This window comes from Mauremys reevesii, linkage group 11 (assembly GCF_016161935.1).
Source record: "Mauremys reevesii isolate NIE-2019 linkage group 11, ASM1616193v1, whole genome shotgun sequence".
NCBI lineage: Eukaryota > Metazoa > Chordata > Testudines > Geoemydidae > Mauremys > Mauremys reevesii.
In genome coordinates this window covers 38,736,309-38,763,124 of record NC_052633.1, presented here as the reverse complement: position 1 = coordinate 38,763,124, position 26,816 = coordinate 38,736,309, and the positions used below count along the sequence as shown (strand labels likewise).

Genomic DNA, 26,816 nt, shown 5'->3' with positions numbered 1-26,816 from the left:
GGATATAACTGCGGGGATGCTGCTTTCCCCCAAGTCTAGCTTCCCATACAGAGATCACCAGCGCCCCTTTAAACGGCCAAAAGCACACTCCACAGTCATTCGGCACCGGCTCAGCCTGTAGTTGATCCGGTCCTTGCTCCTGTCAAGCTTCCCTGTATACGGTTTCATGAGCCACGGCATTAACGGGTAAGCGGGGTCTCCAAGGATCACAATGGGCATTTCAGCGTCCCCTACTGTGATCTTCCGGTCTGGGAAAAAAGTCCCTGCCTGCATCTTCCTGAACAGGCCACTGTTCCGAAAGATGCGTGCATCATGCACCTTTCCAGGCCAGCCTGTGTTAATGTCAATGAAACGCCCACGGTGATCCACAAGCGCCTGGAGAACCATAGAGAAATACCCCTTCCGATTAATGTACTCAGATGCTAGGTGGGGTGGTGCCAGAATAGGAATATGCGACCCATCTATCGCCCCTCCACAGTTAGGGAAACCCATTTGTGCAAAGCCATCCACAATGTCCTGCACGTTCCTCAGAGTTACGGTTCTTCTTAGCAGGATGCGATTAATGGCCCTGCAAACTTGCATCAACACGATTCCAGCGGTCGACTTTCCCACTCCAAACTGGTTCCCGACCGACCGGTAGCTGTCTGGAGTTGTCAGCTTCCAGATTGCAATAGCCATCCGCTTCTCCACCATCAGGGCAGCTCCCAATCTCATGTCCTTGCGCTGCAGGGTGGGGGCGAGCTCAGCACACAGTCCCATGAAAGTGGCTTTTCTCATCCAAAAGTTCTGCAGCCACTGCTCATCATCCCAGACTTCTATGACGATGTGATCCCACCACTCAGTGCTTGTTTCCCAAGCCCAAAAGTGGCGTTCCACGGTGCTGAGCATTTCCGTGGATGCCAGAAGCAATTTAGTGTCATACGTGTCAGGCGACTCGCTATCATTGTCAGACTCCTCATCACTTTGTATCTTAAGGAATAGCTCAACTGCCAAACGTGATGTGCTGGCGAGACTCGTCAGCATACTCCTCAGCAGTTCGGGCTCCCTTTCCCACAGAAATCGTGCTGCACAGAAACTGTTGAGAGAGTCAAGATGGCGCCAAACGTGGATGGAAAAACAGGGATTGCTGGGATGTGAAGCGATGCATCACGGGGCATTGGGACAGGAAGCAGAATGACCCGCCCCCTTCCAACAACCTACGATGCCAAAATGGGACGAGGTGCTCTGTGGGCTAGCTGCCCAGAATGCACCACTCCCAACACCACTGCAAATGCTGCAAATGTGGCCACACTGCAGTGCTGGTAGCTGTCAGTGTGGCCACACTCCAGCGCTTTCGCTACACAGCTGTACGAAGACAGCTGTAACTCCCAGCGCTGCACACCTGCAAGTGTAGCCAAACCCTGAGTTTATGGCTTAATTACAGAAATCTGTGATCCACTAACCCCCTCTTTTTGTCCTATGACTGCATAGGTGTTAATGGGCCACTCTACCTTGAATAGTCCCGACAATATGTGCTAACTACTTACACTAAATGATCTCTTCTACCTTGCATTTTGCTGTGATGCTGGAAGTATCTTTCCCAGCCCTGAAGAAGAGCTCTGTGTAGCTCAAAAGCTTCTCTCTCTCGCACCAAAAGAAGTTAGTCAAATAAAAGATTCTCACCTACCTTCTCTCTCTAATGTTCTAAAAAGACCATATTTTGACCAAAAAAGCTCTCTGTTTTTGCCTGGAAAATTTTGACCAGCTTGAATGATGAGTGACATCTGAACTACAGAGGTGGAGTAAACTGCCTGATTGGTTTACATCAGTATAGAACATTCATTGTGACAGTTTTAATAGGGTATACTAGCTATTCAAGTCTTTCCAGTATTTTAAGGTACAGGTGCAATGGGCCTGATTCTCTGCCCAGAGAAATATAAAACAGAAGCAACCACTGAAGTTACCCAAGTTATAGTAATGTAAGCAAGAAGAGAATGTTGACTACTTCCTAACCATTGACAAGTGATAAATTTGCACTGAACATCTTTTCCAGTTCCCTACTCCAGCTGGCAAATCTTCTCTCAGCTCAACAAAATTTATGTCCCGACCCTCTCACAGCTAATGAACCCTGCCCTGCCAGTACCACCCCCAACAAGTGTTCAGAACTTCACCCAGCTGCTTAACCTTTCTATAAAGCTTCACCCAGCTGCTAAACCTCTCCTTAACTAGCACTCCATCCCCAATTTTCAGATGCCAAACCCACTTGTAATACTCATAACAAGAACAACAAGGAGTCTTTGTGGCACCTTAGAGCCTAACAAATTTATTTGGGCATAAGCTAGAATCCACTTCATCTGATGCACGGAGTGGAAAATACAGGAGCCTGGCCAGTCCACGCAAGAGGTCCACTTCCTAGACACTACAGTGCTAATAAGCAATGGTCACATAAACACCACCCTATACCGGAAACCTACTGACCACTATACTTACCTACATGCCTCCAGCTTTTATCCAGACCACATCACACAATCCATTTGTCTACAGCCAAGCTCTAAGATACAACCGCATTTGCTCCAATCCCTCAGACAGAAACAAACACCTACAGGATCTCTATCAAGTGTTCTTAAAACTACAATGCCCACCTGAAGTGAAGAAACAGATTGACAGAACCAGAAGGGTACCCAGAAGTCACCTACTACAAGACAGGCCTAACAAAGAAAGTAACAGAGCGCCACTAGCCGTCACCTTCAGCCCCCAACTAAAACCTCTCCAGCACATCATCAAGGATTTACAACCCTATCCTGAAGGATGATCCCGCACTCTCACAGACCTTGGGAGACAGGCCAGTCCTCGCTTACAGACAGCCTCCCATCCGGAAGCAAATACCAGCAACTACACACCACACAACAAAAACACCAACCCAGGAAACGAATCCTGCAACAAACCCCGGTGCCAACTCTGTCCACATATCTATTCAAGGGACACCATCATAGGACCTAACCACATCAGCCACACCATCAGGGGCTCATTCACCTGCACATCTACCAATGTAATATATGCCATCATGTGCCAGCAATGCCCCTCTGCCATGTACATTGGCCAAACCAGACAGTCTCCACACAAAAGAATAAATGGACACAAATATGACATCAGGAATCATAACATTAAAAAACCAGTAGGAGAACACTTCAATCTCTCTGCTCACTGTATAACAGACCTAAAAGTGGCAATTCTTCAACAAAAAAAGTCAAACACAGACTCCAATGTGAAACTGGAGAACTGGAATTAATTTGCAAACTGGACACCATCAGATAGGCCTGAATAAAGCCTGGGAGTGGTTGGGTCATTACAAAACCTAACCCTAATTTCCCCAATACTAATTTCCCCCTACTGTTACTCTTACCTTCTTGTCAACTGTCTGAAATGTGCCACTCTCATTACTATTTCAAAAGTTATTTTTCCTCCCTTGGTATCCTGCTGTTAATTGAATTGTCTCATTAGACTGACCTCACACTTGGTAAGGCAACTCCCATCCTTTCATGTATTTATACCTGCTTCTATATTTTCCACTCCATGCATCTGATGAAGTGGGTTCTAGCCCATGAAAGCTTATGCCCAAATAAATTTGTTAGTCTCTAAGGTGCCACAAGGACTCCTCGTTGTTTTTGCTGATACAGCCTAACACGGCTACCACTCTGAAACCTGTCACCCATAACAAGAGCACTGAGTCAGCTTCCAGCTGCTAAACTTCTTTACAACTTCTCCCCCGAGTACCCCAATGTAGAGTTGGATGCATTTTTTTGTCAAATATTAAATTTTCAGATCAGTAAAACTATTAATGAATTTAGGTAAAATGTGGTGAATGGTTTCAGCTAAACAACTAAAACAAAAAACACCTGAAAACAAAAATTTTGGAAATGCTGAAATGGCTCATTTTGAAAAATTGCAAAACACTTTTGACATTTTTGACTAGTATTGATGTTTTTTAAATTAAATTTCAGTTGGAAATGTTGATTTGACATTTTCAAAACAAAATGTCAATTCAACCTATTTTTTTTCTTTCAGTTTTTCATTTTGTTAAGAAAAACAAAAAAATCAATTTCAGTTCAAAGCAAGCTGATTTTTTTTTTTTTTGAATTTTTGGTTCAGCTACCAAACTCAAAAATAAATTATTCACTCACCTGTAGCATCTGCAAATCACTAACCCGTCCCATTCTGAAAGCCTTTAGGTAACAATATATGCAGTGATGCTACATTTTACACCTGTATAGTGGTCTGGGAAAGAAGGATATTCAGTTAACAAATTCACTCTGTGCACTTCAGCAAACTCCGCTTCACCATACTAATACTTTAGTTTGAGTGCACCAGCCATTCCAATATGTCCTTATAAAATAAACAGTAACATAGCGAGAGATAAACATTATCTCATACTTCCCATTCTCTGAAGATTCTCTTAAAAATTTACCCAAATAAGTGCTTTCGCAAGACAGATAAGAGTTGTTTTTGGCTGTGTAATCATTACTTTCAGCCAGTTTTGTTGGGGAAACTATCAAAGGAGCTTGTATCTCCACAAGTGAATTTTATTTTTAGAAGACTACAGTCAGTCCTCCAGCAAAGAGGAGCTGATACTTCTAATGCAAGAAACAAGCAGAGGGCAAAAATGGTGTGCCACACCTTATAAATACTAAAGGAGAAATGAAGGGCAAAACTTTATTTATCTATTTATTTTGCTTTGCAGTTCACCTTTAGCAGCGTCACCAGCTTTCTGGCTCCTTACCGGGTAATTGTCCCCCACTTCCCTCTAGAATGAGTCAGTGGGAAAAGATTGGGCTACAGGTCACTTTGGAAGTGGCAAAAACTCAAATCAGATTCTATTACCCAGAGTGCTCAGGAAAAGGAAATGACAGCCTGGTGGCAGAGAGGATCAGGGAGAAAGAGTGTGTGTATGTAGTAGTAGCTACTGTGGAGAACTGTTTTTAAAAAGTAAGTACATTTTCTGAAAAAAATGTTGGGGTTTTTAAAATTTCTTTGGGAGAGGGGAAATTAATTTTTTTTTAATTTTCTACCAAAGATGACAAAAGAAAAAATACTCAGTTTTCAAATTCTGTTTTGTGTTTTTCCTCCTTTCCCCTTTTGTTCTTTTGCCCACTTTTTCAGTGGCAAAGTGAAAAGGGGAGGAAAAGGTGACAGAGGATAACGGGGGAAAAACAAACTCAAATGTTCAAGCTTTTCTTTTTTGTTGAAAAATCAGAAAAGTTCAAGAACCAAAAATTTTCTGTGGAAATGTTCCGAGTCTTGAAATAAGTTGGTTTTGTTCTGATTTCAGAGTGAAAACAAGTTTTGAAATCAGAATTTCTCACAAACTAGAAATTCCTAGTTTTGATCAGCTGTAATAACAACCACTCTGCGTTTAAGCCACAGCCTCTTACACTTTAAAGTTGCACGTCACTTGAGTTGGTGGGAGCAATTTCAGTAAAACTCCTCATGCCAGATCTGGAGGTGGAACAGGACTGTCTCTCTCCCTGCCTGACCTGGTGGGTATTGGTGTGTGTATAATGTATTATAAATGCTTGTATGACTTTATTGCAGTAGTTTATCTTCAATTTCTTTCTACAAGCCAGCATTTCCAAAGACGGCTTCTCTGGTCTTGTAGTGCAAAATAGAAGCCCAACTGCAGAATCACAAAACTTTCACCCGGAAGTGAATTTCGCAAGTTAATCTGTGAAGCATTGGGGGAAATGGTCTCTGAAAAGTCATGGAAAATGACATTTTTAAGACTCAAAACAAAACCAAAATACAAAATGAGTTGGTGGAGATTTCTGTGCAATGTTTTGTAAAAAAATTGTTACCAATTTCAAACTAAACTATTGCACTTTTCTCAGAGATATCACATCCCCTTCTTTACTATCCTCATCTTTTTTGTTTGTATTGTTTTATTGCAGCTACGGTACCTAACTATTGCCCTTTCTCTCTTAAAAAAACAAGCATGTACAGCTAAGAATTAGAGCACTTAAACCCTTCAGGAAACAGTAAATATTTAAAACCATTTGTTTTAATAAATAGCTACACAACTGTAGCTTGATTATTTCCAAATGTCTCTGTGGCACAGTAGGAGGTGAGAGAATAAGTAGACAAAGATGTGATTCCTATGCACTTCTTAAGAGTGAGGTGATGTACCACAGAATAGCATTGAAAAGTTAAGTGTATGCTAGGGACACATTAATTCCTGATGTAATAGCATTGATTCCAGAGGCATTACACCTCTGAGTAAAATTTGGACCATAATGAAATTAACAATCGTTTTTGTTTTGAAATTGGTACAAGACTCTTCTTGAAAAATGCTTTATAAACTATTATGCTAATTACTTTGACTATTTTCTGAGTACCACTCTTATATTAAATCCCATATTTACAGTATGAAGTTAGCCTGCTAAATGCTTATAATTAGGACAAATGCACCTTCTCATCTTGAGAGATACTTTGTTGGGGTATGGTCTTAGATGAGGCAGGAGCCCTATCAGATTGATCTGTATGTCATAAATGAACTCTTGGGTGATGATCCTGCACTTCAGCAATTCTGCTTCTTTTTTTTATTCCAATTTAACAAGCACATGTCAACTACAGAATTCATTTGGGAACAATACCCAATGTCTCATGTCAGCTTATTATCATTAATATTTCCCTGCAATGCAGCCCCAGTGAGTGTGCTTTTCCCCGCCCCTGTGCACTGGCTATGTGGAAATGTATTGGATAATCATGAACTGCAGTACACTGTGCTCGGAGAGCTAATGAGGTGCCTGTCTTTTTCAGCATCACTATTTACAATATGATTGCTTCATCCTCATGCAAAGAAGTGAAGGCTTTTCTACTTACATGTAGCTGAAAAGATGTGAACTTCTGATTTTGCTGTAGCTACTAATATGCTAACCTTAATGATTTCATTATATGCGACAAACTCAGTAATGTACCATCCTTGGGCAAACAGGCATTTTGAATGTTATGAAGGTAATTACCAAAAGGGTTTGATTATACTTTTCTAGGAAAGTGTAATAAGGATTCTGTCACTTTGTTAAAAGGGACAGAGAAACAATGCATTGCTCATATATGTGGCTTTATGGTTCTTTCATTGGCACTGGAGGCTTTTCCATTTAATGCTGAGCATGCAGTTCCACAAGGTGACCATAACCTTATCACAAATGTTCAAGCAGCATTGTTTCACTCTTAGAATTGTAGCCACTCACCACATTCTGGAAGGGCATGAGGCCCCACTGGATAACCTTAACTCTGTGTTAATGAAGTTTTTGAAAATTTATCTTAAACCCATTTTGGCACTGTATGATATTGACTATTTGGGAATGTCTGTGTACAATTTATTATTTGTGCTTGAGATTATGAAGTCTCTGTATGCATCTTTTATCAAGCTGCAAACTCCATTTTGATTGTAAGGCTGGCCTTTGTCTTTCTGTTGTTCTTTTACCTCCATCTTGGACTAAAAGTCCAGGGGTTGGTGGCACAGGGCTAGCAAGTGAAGGCCATTAAACTTTGATGATCTTTCATTTAAATGGAGCACTCTTGAAAAAAGATATGGCTATTGCACAGGACAAACCAGTTTTTCAAATTTGAATTCTAGGGGGCTGGCAACAAAGCAATAAATCATCCACTAAGGGACATGGATCACTGAAGAGACTGATCATGGAGTCACCAAGCAAAGGGGTCTGGAAGCTAAAAGGTAAGGGTCTGTCACTGGCAGTTTGAGAGAGAGAGAGCAGAGAGGAGATGCCATGTACCTGAGGGCAGGGGGAGAGGATGGATGCTGTACTCCTTGGAGGACTCTGATGTATGCCCAAAGAATACTCAAGTGGTGAGGAAACTGAGGCAGGGAAATGCATACAAGTGTGTTTGTTATTGTTTCTAATCAGTGCATTCCTTGTTCCTAGCTAACATAAAGAGTGACTGGTTTTTAGAATCCTTACAAAGTCTGTGTGTCCCTGAAGAGACAAACTATAAACCCAGAGTATACATAATCTTGGAGCTCTGGGAAAAGGGGTGCTTAAAACTACTGGGGAAATGGGGTAGGAGGGGTGTTTAGCACTGATCCTGGGGCCTACGGCAGCTGAGCCTTGTGGTCCCATTTCCATGTAGGAGTGTCAGATTCTATACCCAGGAAGTGTTCCAGAGAGAAGCCAAAGGGAAAGACAATCTGCAGCCTACTCAGATCCAGGGAAGCTTAAGAGAACATGGGTCAGTTTATTAGGACCCAAACACAGCAGCCTGGTGAGTGTCCAGCAGAGGGAACTTTACCAGGGCTGTGTGTGACATAGGTAGTTTCAGTTACCCATGCAAGGTGTCTAGGGATTACCCCTGAACCTTGGTCTCTTGTCTAGCAGCACAACACCAAAGGCCAGAGCCTGATCTTGAATGCATGGATTTTACACTGTATACCTTAAATCCTCTACTGTTCAGACATACACTTCATTCAGTTTCAGAGCTTTTGATGTGGGGTCCTATGCATCTGAGATCAGAATCTGACTCGGCTACCTGCATGTTCTCAGAACATTTTTGAAATGATGGGGAAAAAAACATGCTCATAAACTTTAATTTGAATAAGTTGTGTATGGAAGATCCAATGAAGAGTACATAGGATTGGGTACTTAGGAACGCCATTCAAGTCTTCTAGCTCTGCTACTAATTCCCTGTTCAACCTTGGGCAAATCATTTCATATCTGCACCTTAGTTTTCCTATCTGTAAAAATGGGGATAACTGTAGGTGTCCATCTTTTTAAAGGACTTCGAGGTTGACAGAGGAAAAGTATTACGGGAGCATTTGATTTGTTGTTTGTTTGTCGTGGTGTTACAATGTTAGTATTATAGTTATCACCATTAAAATCTGCAGTGGATTCCCTTTTTAATGAAGTATTTTTTTTTATCTACACAATTTTACGCTTCTTAAGCAGAGATTCACTGTGACTTGAGTAACTGTTTGCGTATTGCAATCTATTGAGACAATGCGGGACCATCATTCTGACTTGCTGTACAATGGAGTGCAGTTTAACTATATCAGAGTTGCTGTGATTTGCTTTCACTTTGTTATTTATAGCCATGGAAAAAGTGGAAATTTCTGAGCTGGTAAGGACTACTCTGTGAACCTGCCACTTCTGTTCTCCGTGAAGCTGAATAGCTTTTCTCTTTGTGTTTTTGAGGAAAGCTGTGCTCTGAGAGTTCAGATCTGTTGCTGTTGGGAAAGTAATTTCCATGAGTAGAGCTCAATTGAATCCAGCTTAAAGAAAAGTTCATATAAATAATAGCTGAAAGCAGACCAGGATGAGCACAATGTGGAAGTGTTAAGTACCAAGGGTTAAGTGTCTGCAGTGAGCCTTAAAAATACCCTTAAGGCTAAGGGCTTGTCTACATGTACAGTGCTGCAGCAGTGGTGCCGTAGCATCTTCACTAAGTGCTACCGATGCCAATGGGAGAGCTTCTCCCATTGACATAGGTACTTCCCTCCCACCCCACACCCCGAGAGGTGGTAGTTATGTCTACAGGAGAACCCCTCCTGTCAACATGGTGCTGTTTACTCTGGGAGTGAAGTCAATATAACTATGTTTCTCAGGAGTGTGGATTTTCCACACCCCATAGCGATGTAGTTATACCAACTTAAGTTTGTAGTAAAAAGAACAGGAGCACTTGTGGCACCTTAGAGACTAACAAATGTATTTGAGCATAAACTTTTGTGGGCTACAGCCCACTTCTTCAGATGCATAGAATAGAACATATAGTAGATACAGAACATGAAAAGGTGGAAGTAGCCATATCAAGTCTAAGAGGCTAAGTGTAGTGTAGATCAGAGCTAAGAGAAAACTCTTTGTTTATTCAGAGGTTTCTCGTGGAATCCAGGTAAGGAAGTAACTTTTGTGAGAAGGAAAGGGTTGATCAGCTAAGATGAGATGGGACTGTGGAAAGCCAAATAGTGTGAACTGCTGCCTTTTAACTCTTGCTTGATTTAGAACTAATGTAAAGGAGTTCCAAGGAAGCCATCAGGCATATGTCTACAGAACATCTGACACAAGGGAGGCTGGTAGAAGTCCAGTGCTATTGGCATGGAATCAAGGGCGCCGGAACCTTTTGTAGAAGTGTGGGGGAAGCCAAGGCCAAGGTAGATTCCTGCACCCCTTTCTCCCCCAACCCCTGCACTCCCTTGTGGCCCTAACTCCCTGCACTCCCTCCCCACGTGGTGCCCCTCCTGGCCCACCCCCCAGGTACTTTGTGTCTCCTATCTCCCAGTGACTGTACATAGCTTGCCAGGAATCAGCTGTACACTCCTCCCTCTGCCCTTCCCACCAGTCACCATCTGGCACCTGCACCACCATGATCAGCTCCCCTACACATCCCTTGCTGGCACCGCTCTGCACCTGCCTGAGGCTCGCAGTTTGGGGGAGGCAATGCCCCCCATGCCTCCCAACTAGCATGTGTTAAAAAGTGCTGGGCCATGGCCCACCCTCTCATTCCCCCCCCCCAGCCCCCGGTTCTTGCATCAGTGCATGGAATGCCCTAACAGATAATAAATGCCCATAGCCTGGTTTTTATTCTTATAGATTTTGGGGCTCGCATATTAGTTACTTTTAGTGGAATGTGACCCAGTGTGTGGCATCATACCATCCTACCAAGGAAGAATTTCTGTGTGGCTTCTTCTGAGTAAAATTTTGATTTTAATAATGATTTTCACTGATGAGTCTAATTATCAAGGTGGGAGAGTGACTCTTCCTCTCACACACAAAAAAAGAGAAAGTTTCCCTTTACTCTGTAGGAGGTTGCACTTATTACATTGATTGTTATGGAAAGGGACTTTGATCTACTCTGTATTAATTATTATTATTATTATTATTAGCTGTGATTATTGTTCTTTGGATTTATATAGCACATTTCTTCTGAAAACCTCAAAGTGCTTTAGAGATGTTAACTAATCCTCTCAACATCTCATTTTACACATGGATCAGCTGAGCCACAGCGAGGGTTAGTGACTTGCTCTAGGTCAGTGGGGAAGTCAGTGGTTGAGTTGGGAATATAATCTATGAGTTCTGACAGTCAGTGCTGTAATAACTAGATCACATAAGATTAGTTGGTGTTTTGATGCCCTTGGTGAAGAACTTTTGTGTCACACCCCTTCCACTGCATGAGTCAGTGAAGTGGGTCCCTCTGACTCTTTTGTTTCCTTGGTCCTCCCTTCTCTTTACTTACTTTTTTCACGTCATCATTCCTTCATAGTGCTTTACAAAAGAGTGCAAGTGTGATCATCGCTGTTTTGCAGATGGGAAAACGGAGGCACAGAGAAGTGAAATGACTTACCCAGGTTCACAAAACAAGTCAGGTGAAAAGTCAGGAATAGAAGCCTGGTCTCCTGACTCCACAACCCAGTAGTCTGTCCATAGACCATGCTGGTAATTCCCAGAGCAGTTCCCACAACTCTGATAACTGCCTATAGTTTTCTTCCTCTTACTCATGCTCAGATAGATAACTTGTCTTTTGGCCAGTTGACTTCCTCCTGCAGCCCATTATGCCAGGGATTGCCTACACTAAGAAAGTGATTTGAGGTTAGTTAACATGTTGTAGCTAATTGGGACTTTTTCCCCTGTGCAGACACATGTTAATGACAAGCAACATTGAGGTAGAATGTGTTATCATGTGTCTACACTAGGGACAAGGTAAACTTGACCCCCTTTTCTTAGTGTCGATCAGGGGTTGGCAACCTCTGGCATGTGGCTTGCCAGGGTAAGCACCCTGGCGGGCCAGGCCAGTTTGTTTACCTGCCATGTTGGCAGGTTTGGCCGATCGCGGCTCTCACTGGCCACAGTCCTCTGTCCCAGGCCAATGGGGGTGGTGAGAAGCGCAGTGGGCCAAGGGATGTGCTGGCCGTGGCTTCCTGCCGCCCCCATTGGCCTGGGATGGCGAACCGCTGCCAGTGGGAGCCGCGATCAGTCAAACCTGCCGACGAGGCAGGTAAACAAACTGGCCTGGCCTGCTAGGGTGCTTACCCTGGTGAGCTGCATGCCAGAAGTTGCCGACCCCTGGTGTAGACAGAGATGATGGTACAGGAGAGCAGAGTCTCACAAGGCATTTTCCTCTTGTAGTGAATATCCTGAGTCCTAGCTTGTTCACCTCCAAATGGCAGGGCCTAGGAAGTCATCTTTCCAGCCTATGCTTAAAGCAGCTCCTGAGACCACATATATTCCTGTAAAATTGCAAAATAATGCAGGATTTCTGCTGCACATATTAAAAGTGCATCTAGCAGAAGAGCAGAGATCCCAGATGGGAATCCCAAGACAGACACAGTGACAGGAGAGAAACTGTACCCAGTGGAGTGAATTCAATGGTGTTTCAGACTCTTCACCACTTTGATTAGTCTGTAATATGATCTCTTTTTGTGCCAAGGATGTGCAGGGGTTCTGTGAGGAAGGCAAACAAGATTTTTTCATGTTTCCTGAGATCCTAACTTTGTGAGCTTTACCAAAGTGGGTATGGATGAGAGCTGCCAAATTCAGAACTGCCACTCCACTGCCAAAGTTCAGGGAAGTTTAAATCTAGGGTTTTGGTTTGTACCCCTCCCTGTCCAAAATAAAACTACAGAGTATAGAAGCCAAGATATATAGTTGACAAATGACTATCAGCCAGGGGTGCAGGTATAATGATTCAGAGCTTATAACTGTCAATGAGCAGAATGTGGGCAGACAAAAGCCAAAGAGTGCCTGGGGGTACGTCTACACTACGGGACTATTCCGAATTTGCATAAACCGGTTTTGTAAAACAGATTGTATAAAATCGAGTGCGCGCGGCCACACTAAGCACATTAAATCGGTGGTGTGCGTCCATGGTCCGAGGCTAGCGTCGATTTCTGGAGCGTTGCACTGTGGGTAGCTATCCCGTAGCTATCCCATAGTTCCCGCAGCCTCCCCCGCCCCTTGGCATTTCCGGGTTGAGATCCCAGTGCCTGATGGGGCAAAAATCATTTTCGCGGGTGGTTCTGGGTACAGCCTCACCCCTCCCTCCCTCCCTGAAAGCGGCAGACAACTGTTTCGCGCCTTTTTTGCTTGGTGAACTGTGCAGACGCCATAGCACAGCAAGCATGGACCCTGCTCAGCTCAATACCGCAATCGTGGATGTTTTAAACACCTCGCGCACTCTCGTGCAGTATATGCTGAACCAGGACCTTCGAACCGAGGCTAGGAGGAGGCGGATACGGCAGCGCGGCGATGACAGTGATGAGGACGTAGACACAGAATTCTCTCAAACCGCGGGCCCCGGCGCTTTGGAGATCCTGATGGTAATGGGGCAGATTCTATCCATTGAACGCCGATTTTGGGCCCGGGAAACAAGCACTGACTGGTGGGACCGCATTGTGTTGCAGGTGTGGGACGATTCCCAGTGGCTGCGAAACTTTCGCATGCGTAAGGGCACTTTCATGGAACTTTGTGACTTGCTTGCCCCTGCCCTGAAACACCATAATACCAAGATGAGAGCAGCCCTCACAGTAGAGAAGCGAGTGGCGATAGCCCTGTGGAAGCTTGCAACGCCAGACAGCTACCGGTCAGTCGGGAATCAATTTGGAGTTGGAAAATCTACTGTGGGGGCTGCTGTGATGCAAGTAGCCAAAGCAATCACTAAGCTGCTGCTACGAAAGGTTGTGACTCTGGGAAACGTGCAGGCCATAGTGGGGGGGCGATAGATGGAACCCATATCCCTATCTTGGCACCGCAGCACCAGGGCACCCAATACGTAAACCGGAAGGGGTACTTTTCAATGGTGCTGCAAGCACTGGTGGATCACAAGGGACGTTTCACAAACATCCACGTGGGATGGCCAGAGAGGGTTCATGACGCTCGCGTATTCAGAAGCACTACTCTGTTTAAACGGCTGCAGCAAGGGAATTACTTCCCAGACCAGAAAATAACAGTTGGGGATGTTGAAATGCCTGTCGTTATCCTGGGGGACCCAGCCTACCCCTTGATGCCATGGCTCATGAAGCCATACACAGGCAGCCTGGACAGTGGTCAGGATCTGTTCAATTACAGGCTGAGCAAGTGCAGAATGGTGGTGGAATGTGCATTTGGCCGTTTAAAGGCGCGCTGGCGCACATTACTGACTCGCTCAGACCTCAGCCAAACCAATGTCCCCTATGTTATTGCTGCTTGCTGTATTCTCCACAATCTCTGTGAGAGTAAGGGGGAGACCTTTATGGCGGGGTGGGAGGCTGAGGCAAATCACCTGGCCGCTGATTACGCGCAGCCAGACACCAGGGAGATTAGAAGAGCACACCAGGAAGCGGTGCGCATCAGAGAAGCTTTGAAAACGAGCTTCATTAATGGCCAGGGTACAGTGTGACTGCTGTGTTTGTTGATGAACACCCAACCCCTTGATTGACTCAGTCCCTGTAAGCAACTCCCCTCCCCTTCGAGTACAGCTTACTTATGCAAATAAAGTCACTCTCATTTAAAAGCATGAATTCTTTATTGATTCATTATAAAAAGAGGGAGAGAAGTAAGGGTGTGCTTTGGGAGGAGGAAAGGAGGGATGGAGAAGGCCATTAAAAAAAATTCAGAGTAACGACATCCTTCTGGTTGGGCTGTCCACGGGGGTGGAGTGGGCGGGTGCACGGAGCCTCCCCCCACGCGTTCTTACACGTCTGGGTGAGGAGGCTAAGGAACATGGTGAGGGGGGAGGGTGGTTATACAGGGGCTGCAGCGGCACTCTGTGATCCTGCTGCCGTTCCTGAAGCTCCACAAGACGCCGGAGCATGTCAGTTTGATCACGCAGCAGCCCCAGAGTTGCATCCCGCCACCGCTGATCTTCCTGCCGCAACCGCTGATTTTCCTGCCGGTCTTCCTGCCGCCACCTCTCATCTCGGTTGTCCCTCCTGTCCTCACGTTCACTGGCCTCTTTCCTGTAATTTGAAACCACGTCCTTCCACTCATTCAGATGAGCTCTTTCATTGCGTGTAACTTCCATAATATCCGAGAACATCTCAACTCGCCTTCTTTTCCTCCGCCTTATCTGTGCTAGCCTTTGGGATGGAGGAGGGATGGTTGAAAAATTTGCAGCTGCATGAGGGAGATAAATATTTAGAAAGATACATTTTACAGAACAATGGTTATACTGTTTCACAGTGAACATCACTATTCACCTAGCACATGTGATTTCCCTACAAGGTCGCATTTTTCATCTTAATAGTGAGTGCTTGCAGCTCTGGAGTTACAGATCTCACAGACACAGGTCCAGGCATCAGAATTCAGCTTGCATGCGGCCATGGTAAGCCACTGTCTCAGTGATTTACCCCTCCCCCCCAACACATGGCTAATACTATGCTAGCTCCCTGCTAATCAACAACCTTCCCCCGCCCCCCCACCCACGGCGGGTCGGGTAGCTTGGGGAAGAACGCCCGGGACCAAACAGAAAAGATCATCGGCATTTCACTCCTCCCTCCCCGCCGCTACGTGCAGGAAAGTGTTTTTTTAAGCTGCTGCATTCCACGAACCCAGTAGAAAAATGGCCACCCCCCTTACTTAAATTCCTGATTTTTAACCAGGTTATCCTGAACGATATCACTTTGCTGAGGATAACAGAACAAGATAAAGAGCGGATGCTTCTTGAATGCCAGCAGTCACCGGGACCATACGCTGCTATGCTTTGCCACGCAATGATACCTGATTACTTGCTACATGCATGGCATGGTAAAGTGTCCTACCATGGTGGGCGGAACAAGGATGCCTTGCCCAGAAACCTTCTGCAAAGGCTTCTGGAGTACCTACAGGAGCGCTTCATCGAGATGTCCCTGGAGGATTTCCTCTCAATCCCCGGACATGTTAACAAACTTTTCTAAGTAACTATACTGTCTGCGAATGCATCCCAAGTCCTCAGGGCAAATCAATCATTAAAAAAGGCTTGCTTAAAAAACAATGTTTGCTATTTGCAAAGGTACACTCACCAGAGCTCCCTTCCATGGCGTCATTGTCTGGAATAGTGGCTTGGGAGGGCTGGGAGCAGGGTAATTCCGTCAGGGTGATAAAAAGCTCCTGGCTGCTGGGGGTCACGGAGTGCTGTGTGCTCTCTGCTAGGTCTTCCTCTTCTTCTTCATCTTCATCTTCCCCGTCTGCATAATCCTCAGACATGGCAGAGATTACAACCCCCACCTCAGAATCCACGGTCAGGGGTGGGGTACTTGTGGCACAGCCCCCTAAAATTGCATGCAGCTCAGCATAGAAGCGGCATGTTTTTCGACCTGCCCCGGACCTTCCGTTTGCTTCTTTGGTTTTCTGGTAGGCTTGTCTGAGCTCCTTAACTTTCACTCTGCACTGCACTGAGTCCTTGCAGTGGCCTTTATCCGTCATAGCCTTAGAAATTCTTTCAAATACTTTTTCATTTTGTCTTTTGGAACGCAGTTCTGTTAACACTGAATCCTCTCCCCAGATAGCGATCAGATCCAGTACCTCCCGTGCAGTCCATGCTGGGGCTCTTTTTCGATTCTCAGGAGACTGCATTGTTAACTGTGCTGATGAGCTGTGCGTGGTCACCTGTGATGATGAGCTCTCCACGCTGGGAAAGCAGGAAATGAATTTCAAAAGTTCGCGGGGCTTTTCCTGTCTACCTGGCCAGTGCATCCGAGTTGAGAATGCTGTCCAGAGCGGTCAGTGGTGCACTGTGGGATACCGCCCGGAGGCCAATACCGTCGATTTGCGGCCACACTAACCCTATTCCGATATGTTAATCCCGATATTAGCGCTACTCCTCTCGTCGGGGAGGAGTACAGAAACCGATTTAAAGAGCCATTAAAATCGATATAAGGTGCCTCCTAGTGTGGACGGTTGTGGCGTTAAATCGGTTTTACGCTCCTAAAACCGATTTAAACGCCTAGTGTAGACCAGGCTTGTGTCAGCCTAAGAACACATGCTAATGTCTAAGTAAATCGTTAAGCTCTGCACTGTTGCAGAAATCACAATCAGGTTTTTTAGCTCTGCATTTTTCAGCCTCTCTCTTTTGGTAGTCACAAATGTGTTGAGCTTGTCAGTGAAGATATATACCTGGGCGCTGGCTGATTTAATGTAATGTCAAAGTTCCCCCAAGCCAATGGCTCATGGAGCTGACATGGTTATGGTAAGTCAATTTCATAGCAAATGCTACATAAGGAGCTGATGTGGCCAGCATCACATTTGATCGCCAAACCTGATGGATCAGGTACCTATTTTGCAAAGGGGTGAAAAAGAGGTCGCTTTTCAGTGTGAGATCTAGCAAGACTCAAATCCACAATCTTCAGGATTGTAGTGAAGCACCTTAATCAGTCAGCCACTGCACTTAATGCAATATGCAGGTTCTCTGTTAGTGGCTCAGTTAACTTTTCCTTGTATTTCTTAGGGTGTTTATATACTTTGGGTATGGCTACACTTGCGAGTTGCAGCGCTGGTGGAGGCTTTCCAGCGCTGCAATTAGTAAGTGGCCACACCTGCAGGGCACTTCCAGCGCTGCAACTCCCTGGCTGCAGTGCTGGCCGTACACCTCACTCAGCATGGGGAATAAGGATTCCAGCGCTGGTGCTGCAGCGCTGGTCATCAAGTGTGGCCACACACCAGCGCTGTGATTGGCCTCCAGGGTATAAGGATGTATCCCAGAATGCTTTAAACTAAATTACTCCCTTTGTTTTGTTATGCAGCCTCTCTTTGTTTTGTTGTGAACCTCCGGAGCTCCGTTGCTACCGGATCTGCTCTACCGGAGCTGCTTATCTAAACAAACACAGCTCCTGTTTGCTGTGATCAATCTGTGAACAATCAAATGAGATAATGAGGCAGGCAGGGAGTGAGTGTTTGCTTGACAGAAACGGGGCAGAGGGGAGAGAGGGAATCCGTTGGCTGCAGGCTGTTTGCAGTTAAGAGTTAAGGGTAAGGGACCCGGAACATGTTCTGATTTTTCAAGTCAGGAAGCTAACACACAGTGTTGGCTCCAAAAATCCACTCTCTCTCTTGCCCGCTCCCTGTCATACTCCACCCCACCCCCCTCTTTTGAAAAGCACGTTGCTGCCACTTGAACGCTGGGATAGCTGCCCATAATGCATCACTCCCAACAGCGCTGCAAATGCTGCAAATGTGGCCACACACCAGTGCTGGTAGCTGTGAGTGTGGCCACACACCAGCGCTGGCCCTGCACAGCTGGATGACCAGCGCTGCAACTACCAACGCTGCAGATTTGTAAGTGTAGCCATACCCTTTGTGTGTTTTACTACGGCTGTCAAGTGATTAAAAACATTAATCATGATTAATCGCTTGATTAAAAACATTAATCATGATTAATCACACTTAATAATGGAATACCATTTATTTAAATATTTTTGGACGTTTTCTGCATTTTCAAATATAAAATTCAGTTACAACACAGAATACAAAGTGTACAGTGCTCACTTTATATTTAGTTTTTATTACAAATATTTGCACTGTAATAAACAAAAGAAGGTTGATTTTCTTTTTTGGTGGTTCGGGTTCTGTAGTTTCTGTGCTCTTTTAAGACTTCTGAAAGCATGCTCCATACCTTATCCCTCTCATATTTTGGAAGACACTTCAGATTCTTAAACCTTGGGTTGAGTGCTGTAGCTATCTTTATAAATCTCACATTGCTACCTTCTTTGTGTTTTGTCAAATCTGCAGCAAAAGTGTTCTTAAAATGAACAACGTGTGCTGAGTCATCATCTGAGACTACTATAACATGAAATATATAGCAGAATGCGGGTAAAGCAGAGCCGTAGACATACAATTCTCTGCCAAGAAGTTCAGTCACAATTTTAATTAACATATTTTTTTTTTAATGAGCGTCATCAGAATGGAAGCATGTCCTCTGGAATGGTGTCCGAAGCATGAAGGGGTATACAAATGTTTAGCATATCTGGCATGTAAATACCTTGCAATGCCGGCTACAAAAGTCCCATGTGAAGGCCTGTTCTCACTTTCAGGTGACATTGTGAACAAGAAGCGGGCAGCATTATCGCCTGTAAAGGTAAACAAACTTGTTTGTCTTAGCATTTGGCTGAACAAGAAGTAGGACTGAGTGGACTTGTAGGGTCTAAAGTTTTGCATTGTTTTGAGTGCAGTTATGTAACAAAAAAAAATCTACATTTGCAAGTTGCATTTTCACAATAAAAGGATTGCACTACAGTACTTGTATGAGGTGAACTGAAAAATACTATTTCTTTTATCATTTTTACAGTGCAAATATTTATAATAAAAATAATATAAAGTGAGCAATGTACACTTTATATTCTGTGTTGTAATTGAAATCAATATATTTGAAAATGTAGAAAAACTTCCAAAATATTTAATACATTTTAATTGGTATTCTGTTGTTTAACAGTGTGATTAAAACTGCGATTAATCATGATTAACTTTTGTAATCGCAATTAATTTTTTTTAATTAAACGTGTGAGTTAACTGTGATTAATTGGCATCCCTAATGTTTACTTAACGCACTAAAAAGGCCTCATATTTAAATTTGTACCCCATGCTCCTGTTTCTCTCTCCGATTGACCAACCTAGTGTTTTTTGTTTTGAGGGCAGGGAAGAGGGGGATGAATGTGAAGACTCCTTTTGTGCCCAGTTAGTCAACTGAGACCACTTCTGCACTTGTCTTAGAACTTTGCATTTTCCATCAGCAAATACCCTTCTAACATGGTCTTTTGATATGCAAAAAACTGCTTCTAAAGCAGTCTCTTAGAAATCACTTCACCTCAAAATTTCCCACATATATAGTCCAAAAAACCCCTAAGTTTCTGTGTCTAAATAACTCTTCTTTTACAAAAATGTAGATGTTGCCCAATTGCAGAAAAAATATTTTATTTCCTATGTATTTGTAACCCAAAATATTTAGTCACTTTTTACCAATAGTAAGGCTTACCACTTAGTAAGATAAGCAAAGATTTTAGATAATGTTTTTCTTTTTTACAACTAACTTCTGTGTTGAATGTGTTTATGATGTATAGCTAGGGTGACCAGGCAGCAAATGTGAAAAATCGGGACGGGGGTGGGGGGTAATAAGAGCCTATATAAGAAAAAGACCCAAAAATCGGGACTGTCCCTATAAAATCGGGACATCTCGTCACCCTATATATAGCATTCTATCTTTGTCTAACTATATCACTCACTACATTTCTTACCTTTCCAGCTGTGATTTCTTATTGTATCCTTTGCCTCTTTACCCAACAGCAATTAGCTAGGTTAAAGTAGAGATAAAGTTTCCAGAGCTAACCATATTGCATTTCATGATTATTCATCAGAAAATCAGAGGCCTTTTCACTCCATGTTTGGGGCACATCCAATAAATAGCAGGTCAAATTACCAATCTATTAGCTCTTTGTCTGTTACGGTATGCACAGTTAGTCATGAAATATTCATACAATTCAGGAAAAAGCCTGAAAAAAGAGCCACAGAAATGAAACCACAATACTGTAAGGTCAGTCAGCCATACCATTCCCTAGCCCAATCCTAGGGCAAGCCTTTGATCCTGGAAACTTTGCACAAGAATTATTTACTTGCAGCTATCAGGCTTGTTAAATAATTACCAATGTCAATAGAAATTTGCAAGCAATGGGTTTTCTTTAACTGCCACTTTAGTGTTGGGCAGATTTTCAACCTGTTGGATTGTAACAAAGGATTAGGTGATTATAGAATTCAGCCACATAATTTAGTTTATTATTAATATTCCAAATGTATATATTAATAGCAGTTCTAGTTTTAGTTTCACTTAAGCTGTGGCACACATGTAAGCAAAAAACAAAACAAGAAACCCAGAATATTTATATAAATCCATTTTTGGTGGAAAAGGATTATTTATTTGCAGATTTTTTTTTCCATATATGAACTTTTTATAAAAGGCCCACTCCAGGTCACAGTTAAATCAGTTGACAGCTTCTGTTAACTTCCGTGGAAACAGCGTTCGGTCCATCTATCTCTCTGCATTAGAAGAAAGTTGATTTAAATAATAAATGGCACCTTCAATGGCACTTAATAATAAAGATTATTTTGGATTGTAAAAGTGATTGAGCATACAGTTTATAAACCATGAGAATATGTACCTGCAGTTTTTAATACAACAAAACCATATATATTCTGTGCTTCCCATTCCCCGTCTTCTCTATCTAGTCTTTGTTTCTGGAAAATTAGCAGGTCAGAGAAAGTGGATTTGGACAAAACGGTCTGGACTTGAGAATTCTATTCTATTCTATATAAGTTCTTAGACTATGCTCATCACTAAAGTATTTGAGTGCCTTTCAGTAGAGCAGTAAAGGATGTCAACTAATATCTGTCATGTGCTGTTTGGTCTCTCAACCTCTCCCTAGTGGGAAAATTGTGTGGAGAGGAGTGTCTTGTTTTGGTGGTAGTTTTTAAAAAAAATATTCCTGTTGTTGTATATTGATGTGAGAGAAGGCGAAGGCAAAGTCAAAGAAAAGCACCTGGCACTTGGAGCTGAAGGTGGTGAGGTTTGTGATGGTCCTTAGGTCCTGTGGTAGCTCATTACACAGTCTTGACCAGCCCCCAAGAAAATTCTGTCTCCTGCACATATAAGCTGTACCCTTGTTGTAGAGAGTTCCACCGCAAGGCTCTCCAAGCACAGAAGCCCTCTACATTGAGACTGGAAGTAATGGCAAAGCAGCTGCTTTAGACAGACATATTCTGTGATGCAGGTGAGGATTGTGTGCTGAGTAAGCTCTCTGAATAAACTGGAGGGAGGGAAGCAATGGGGATAGGCCAGGGCAATGTCTACTGGATCGACAGTTCTATGAGTCTAGTGGCTAGGAATTCCTGTATAACCAATTACAACACTTGAATTAATATGCAAATTAGATACAATTAACTTGGGTTTAAACAGAGATTGGGAATGGTTGGGTCATTACACTAATTGAATCTATTTCCCTATGTTAAGTTCTCCTCACACCTTCTATGGGTCATCTCAATTATCACAGTTTTTTTTCCTCCTGCTGATGATAGCTCATCTCAATTGACTGGACTCTTCCAGTTGGTATGCATACTTCCACCTTTTCATGTTCTCTGTATGTATAAATACCTTCTGTCTGTGTGTTCCATTCTATGCATCCGAAGAAGTGAGCTGTAGCCCACGAAAGCTTATGCTGAAATAAATTTGTTAGCCTCTAAGGTGCCACAAGTACTCCTGTTCTTTTTGCAGATACAGACTAACATGGCTGCTACTCTGAAACCTGTCTTTTGGATCTGTTAGGGTGAAACAAGCCATATCAATTTAAGCAGCTCATCACGGATCTTATTAATTTAATCTTTTACACTGAATATTTTAAAAACTTGGTAACCCTTAGTTAAAGTGGACAAATTCTGATGCTAACTGTAGTACATCTTAAAACATGGCTTTAAGAATGAGAACAGGCTTATTTCCTGTAAGGAAAGGAAATGGGATTTAATATAATAAAAATTGTCTAAATTAGCCCCCTGCTCCATCTTCTTCCTGAACTTTAAAGGGGTGATGTGGGTTCCTGTGTGTGTATGCTGACTTATTTTGTGCTGCTATTTCATGCTTTTGCCAACGAAGGTTATTATAATACAGAACAACCCCTACACATAACTGTCAGTAAACAATAGTAATAATAATGCTTGTCACTTAGTGCTCTGCAGAAGTGCTGGACAGACATTAATTACTACAGCATGCCTGTGAAATGGTTAATCAAGTTATCTCCATTTTACAGATGTGAAACTGAGACTTGGTCAACACTACATACTTACTTGAGTATACCTATGTCACTCCAGGGTGTGAAAAATCCACACCCCTGAGTGATGTAATTATACTGACTTTAACCCCATGTAGACAGCGCTGTGTCAGTGGGAGAGCTGCTTCTGTTGACATAGCTGTAGTAAGATGAGGCCCTGAAACATAAACCCTTATCAGAGACCCAGTGTGAGGCCTTTGGCCTGAACTAAAGTAATGGTCAAGACCTTGCTAACATAAAGCAAAGTTAAGCTATGAGCCAGAGGCAGGCCCTGCTCACAGAAGCTGTCAAGGAAAGGGCTGATGCTGCAAAAAGAGACATACCTAAAAGGTACTGAACTCTAGATATCAGAACACTCCAATACTTGCACATTCCACACAGATAACAAGGAACAAGCTAACCTATCCCAATGACAGGGCCAAAAGGATAATATGATGAATAGAGTTGTTTTGTTCAAACCAGTATGTACAAGGTGAGAGGTGGCATCTTACTACGTAGAGGGGTTGTACCTTGCTACGTAGAAGGGTTGCACCTCAATAGGTCAGGAGTGATGTGTAACTTGTTTGTACCTGTGTATAAGAATGCATGCCTGAGTGGATGTCTTTGTCCAGCCTAGGGGGTAGTGGAAAGTCCCACTACTGACTGAGCTGAGTCCATTGCCAGGGAGCACATATGTACTGGCTAGCAGCACCTTAGCACCTTGGACTTCGTTTGCCCGGGAGCTGGAGACTGTGTTTCTCTTCAACAATAAACCTGGCCGAGGTGCCTTCGTACCTTACTAGAGTCTGTGGTCATTGGGGGTTCTCTCAGTGTGCTGCCTCAGCTCTGCGCAGATAGCTGACACAGCAGATCCTGAGTCTTGACCATTACTTTAGTTCAGGCCTCACACTGGGCCTCTGATAAGAGTTTATGTTTCAGGGCCTCATCTTACTACATTCCCCCACTTTTTGTCTTTTTAAGGGGAGGATGTTTACCCATCGTCCCGGAAAAGCATAATGCATGGACTAAAGATAACCCAGTGGGCTAAACACTGTTATGTGGTTATCTTACTTTACCATCCATTCACTCATGCCCCATCTGTCTTTTTAGTCTGCACGCTCCCTCGTACGACTGTTAGGCAGATTTTATTATCCAATTATTTTTTAGTCCCTTATGATGGGCATGGGAATGTTAGGCCCGGGACCATGACTGAGGAATGTAGTATTATGATTGAGTTTTAGAGGCACTCCCAAATAATTAATATATATGAATTATATGGATATGGGATATATATTTGTAGTGGGTATGGGCATATATGTATAGCATGTATGTGTACCTATGACACCACCTTATATCCAAGCATAACCATGTTTTTCAGTCGGCTGGTGTACTCTGGCCCTTTTACTTTGGTGACACAGATAGAAACACACTCCTATTAGGGCAATTCCAGTGACCACCTGTCTCATCATTAGTAGTAGGCTGAGTGCTTTGAAATACTGGGATAGGGATTGTGATAATGTGTCCCACAGTGCTATGTATATGAGAAGTAAAACAGAAATTTGGAGTAGTGACACTACCACTGAGGCCTTTATATATAAATATATTGTAATTAGTTACTACACAGTACTGTCCATTCATGTTATAGGTTACCCTTACTGCTGGCTATCACCCTCTGGTAAGCTTTGCTGGGCAGGAAACAGAAGTGGCGCTTCTCTGTTCCATTGGTTGAACTGCTCTGTGATACACCAGTAGTTGATATAGATCCAGTTGTTTCTTATAGATGCTGTTTTCTAGATAACCTACTGAACAGACAGTAACCAATTTATCAAATATTGCTGTGTCTGGATTTAATATTGGTACCCAGACACTGAACAAGATTGTTTTGAATAACATGTGCCTCAGTTAGGATGCAGTGTCACTGACCCAAATTATGACTGGTACTAACAGGGAATTTGTTTGCCCAATTTGTAGTTACTGTGTAACTTAATTTCTTAATTTCTCTTTGACAATAAACCTGGCCGACGTGCCTTCGTACCTTACTAGAGTCTGTGGTCATTGGGGGTTCTCTCGGGATCTGCTGTGTCAGCTATCTGCGCAGAGCTGGGGCAGCACACAGAGGGAACACACGCACACAGCCGATTGATATCAACATTGAACAGAGCAGAGCACCACACCGGTAGCGTCTGACAACAATAGCTACTGCCTCTCGCTGAGGTAAAGTTATTAAATTGACGGGAGCTCTCCCATCAGCTTAGAGCTTCTTCACCAGATGCGCTACAGTAGTGCAGCTGTGCCAATGTAAATTTATGGTGTAGACTTGGCCTAAGGGCGGGTTGACCTAAGTTACATTGACGTACGGCCACCGCAGTAATAAAATCACTTTTGCATTCCACACTACACTCCTTGTGTCGGCAGTGTGCATCCTCCTCACCAGGAGTGCTTACACCGATTGAACTATCTGTGTGGGGCATTGTGGGAGGGCTTCTGAAAGGCAGCAACAGTCAATGTAAATAATGCAGTGTCTACATTGGCACTGTGTCAACCAAATTACATTTACCTAAGTGCGTGCTACGGCTCTCACAGAGGTGGAGTTATTAAATCAGTATAGTGGGCGAGTTCCATCAGGGGTGCTACATTTTTTGTATAGACACTTGCAGAGTTAAGTCGACATAAACTGCCTTATGTCAACCTAACTCTGTAGTGTAGACCAGGCCTGGGTCAATCCTAGCTCTAGTACTAATGTACTTAATAAGTACAGGTGACACTACATGATGACATTTACCATTATGCATGCTAGTTTCTTCAACATTCTTATCACTATAATACCAGCATAATTTTCTCCCTGACTTCTCTTACCAGGTACATTACTTTTGGCTTTTGATGTGCAGTTTTACAAAACCAAAGGAAAGCAGGTAAAAAGGAATGCTCTTTGCTGTCAAACGCATTCCTGAACATCATTATTTTCTGTAGAATGCTATGGTACAATATAGTTTTATGTTGTATTATCTGTATGACAGTCACTATCAAGGGATCACAGACTGAGACTGAGGAAGAGGGATAGCCAGGACTTTAAGTTATGGCTAAAGGAGGAGAGGAAGCAAAGTGGGAAGACATGGCGGGCACTTGAAAGGAGACGGGTGTAACGACGCGGCCTTTGGTGGGACACTACTGAGAGTATTAGTTCAGGACAAATTGCTTAGGGCAGGGCAGTCACAGCCCCAGGCTGGTGGTTCTCCACCTCTAAGGCACATTGAACCAGCCAAACAGAGAGGACTTTGGTTTTACCCCACTGGCTAACCAAAAGTCATACAAGCAATTCCCTCAGATACTCCAGTTCCTTTGTATCACCACCAGCACCACCCCTTATGGGGATGAATGGTTATGAAAACCAATACCCCAGTAAAAGAAAAAAGGTTCTCCCGATCCCAAAGGACCAAGCCCCAGACCCAGGTCAATATACAAGTCAGATCTCACCCACAAATCATGCTGTTGCCAGTCCTTTCGAATCTAAAATCTAAAGGTTTATTCATAAAAAGAAAGAAATATAGATGAGAGCTAAAATTGGTTAAAATAATCAATTACATACAGTAATGGCAAAGTTCTTGGTTCAGGCTTGTAGCAGTGATGGAATAAACTACAGGCACAGATCAAGTCTCTGGAGTACATCCACAGCTTGGATGGGTCATTCAGTCCTTTGTTCAGAGCTTCAGTGTAGCAAAGTTCCTCCAGAGGTAGGAAGCAGGATTGAAGACAAAATGGAGATATGCGGCTGCCTTTTATAGTCCTTTTGCCATGTGGCTTGTGCTTCCTTTGTTCCAAACACAAGCTACCCAGCACATGGCATGGAAAAACATTAGAGTTCTGTCCATAGGCATGTTCCTGCATGCCTTGCTGAGTCACAAGGTATATCTGCCTTCTCTCAATGGGTCAATTGTATAGCTGATGGTCCTTAATGGGCCATCAAGCAGGCTAGTGAGTGCTGATGCCAAATTGTCTGGGGTGTCACCAAGAAGCATAGCACAAGTTGAACTACAGACAGTATAGAGTCAATACTTTAAATACAAAAATGATACATGCATACAGATAGCATAATCATAACCAGCAA

The 26,816-nt window shown here is 43.4% G+C and overlaps 1 protein-coding gene across 1 annotated transcript in view; it reads left to right on the top strand.

The window, feature by feature from the left end:
• Nucleotides 1–25,623, top strand: part of LOC120374847 — a 37,046-nt gene extending 11,423 nt beyond the window's left edge. The window contains exons 2-3 of the mRNA XM_039495192.1: nt 7,610–7,708; nt 25,571–25,623. The gene's annotated coding sequence lies outside the window, so the exon portion shown is untranslated. The remainder of the gene's footprint in view (nt 1–7,609; nt 7,709–25,570) is intronic.
• Nucleotides 25,624–26,816: the final 1,193 nt, after the last annotated feature.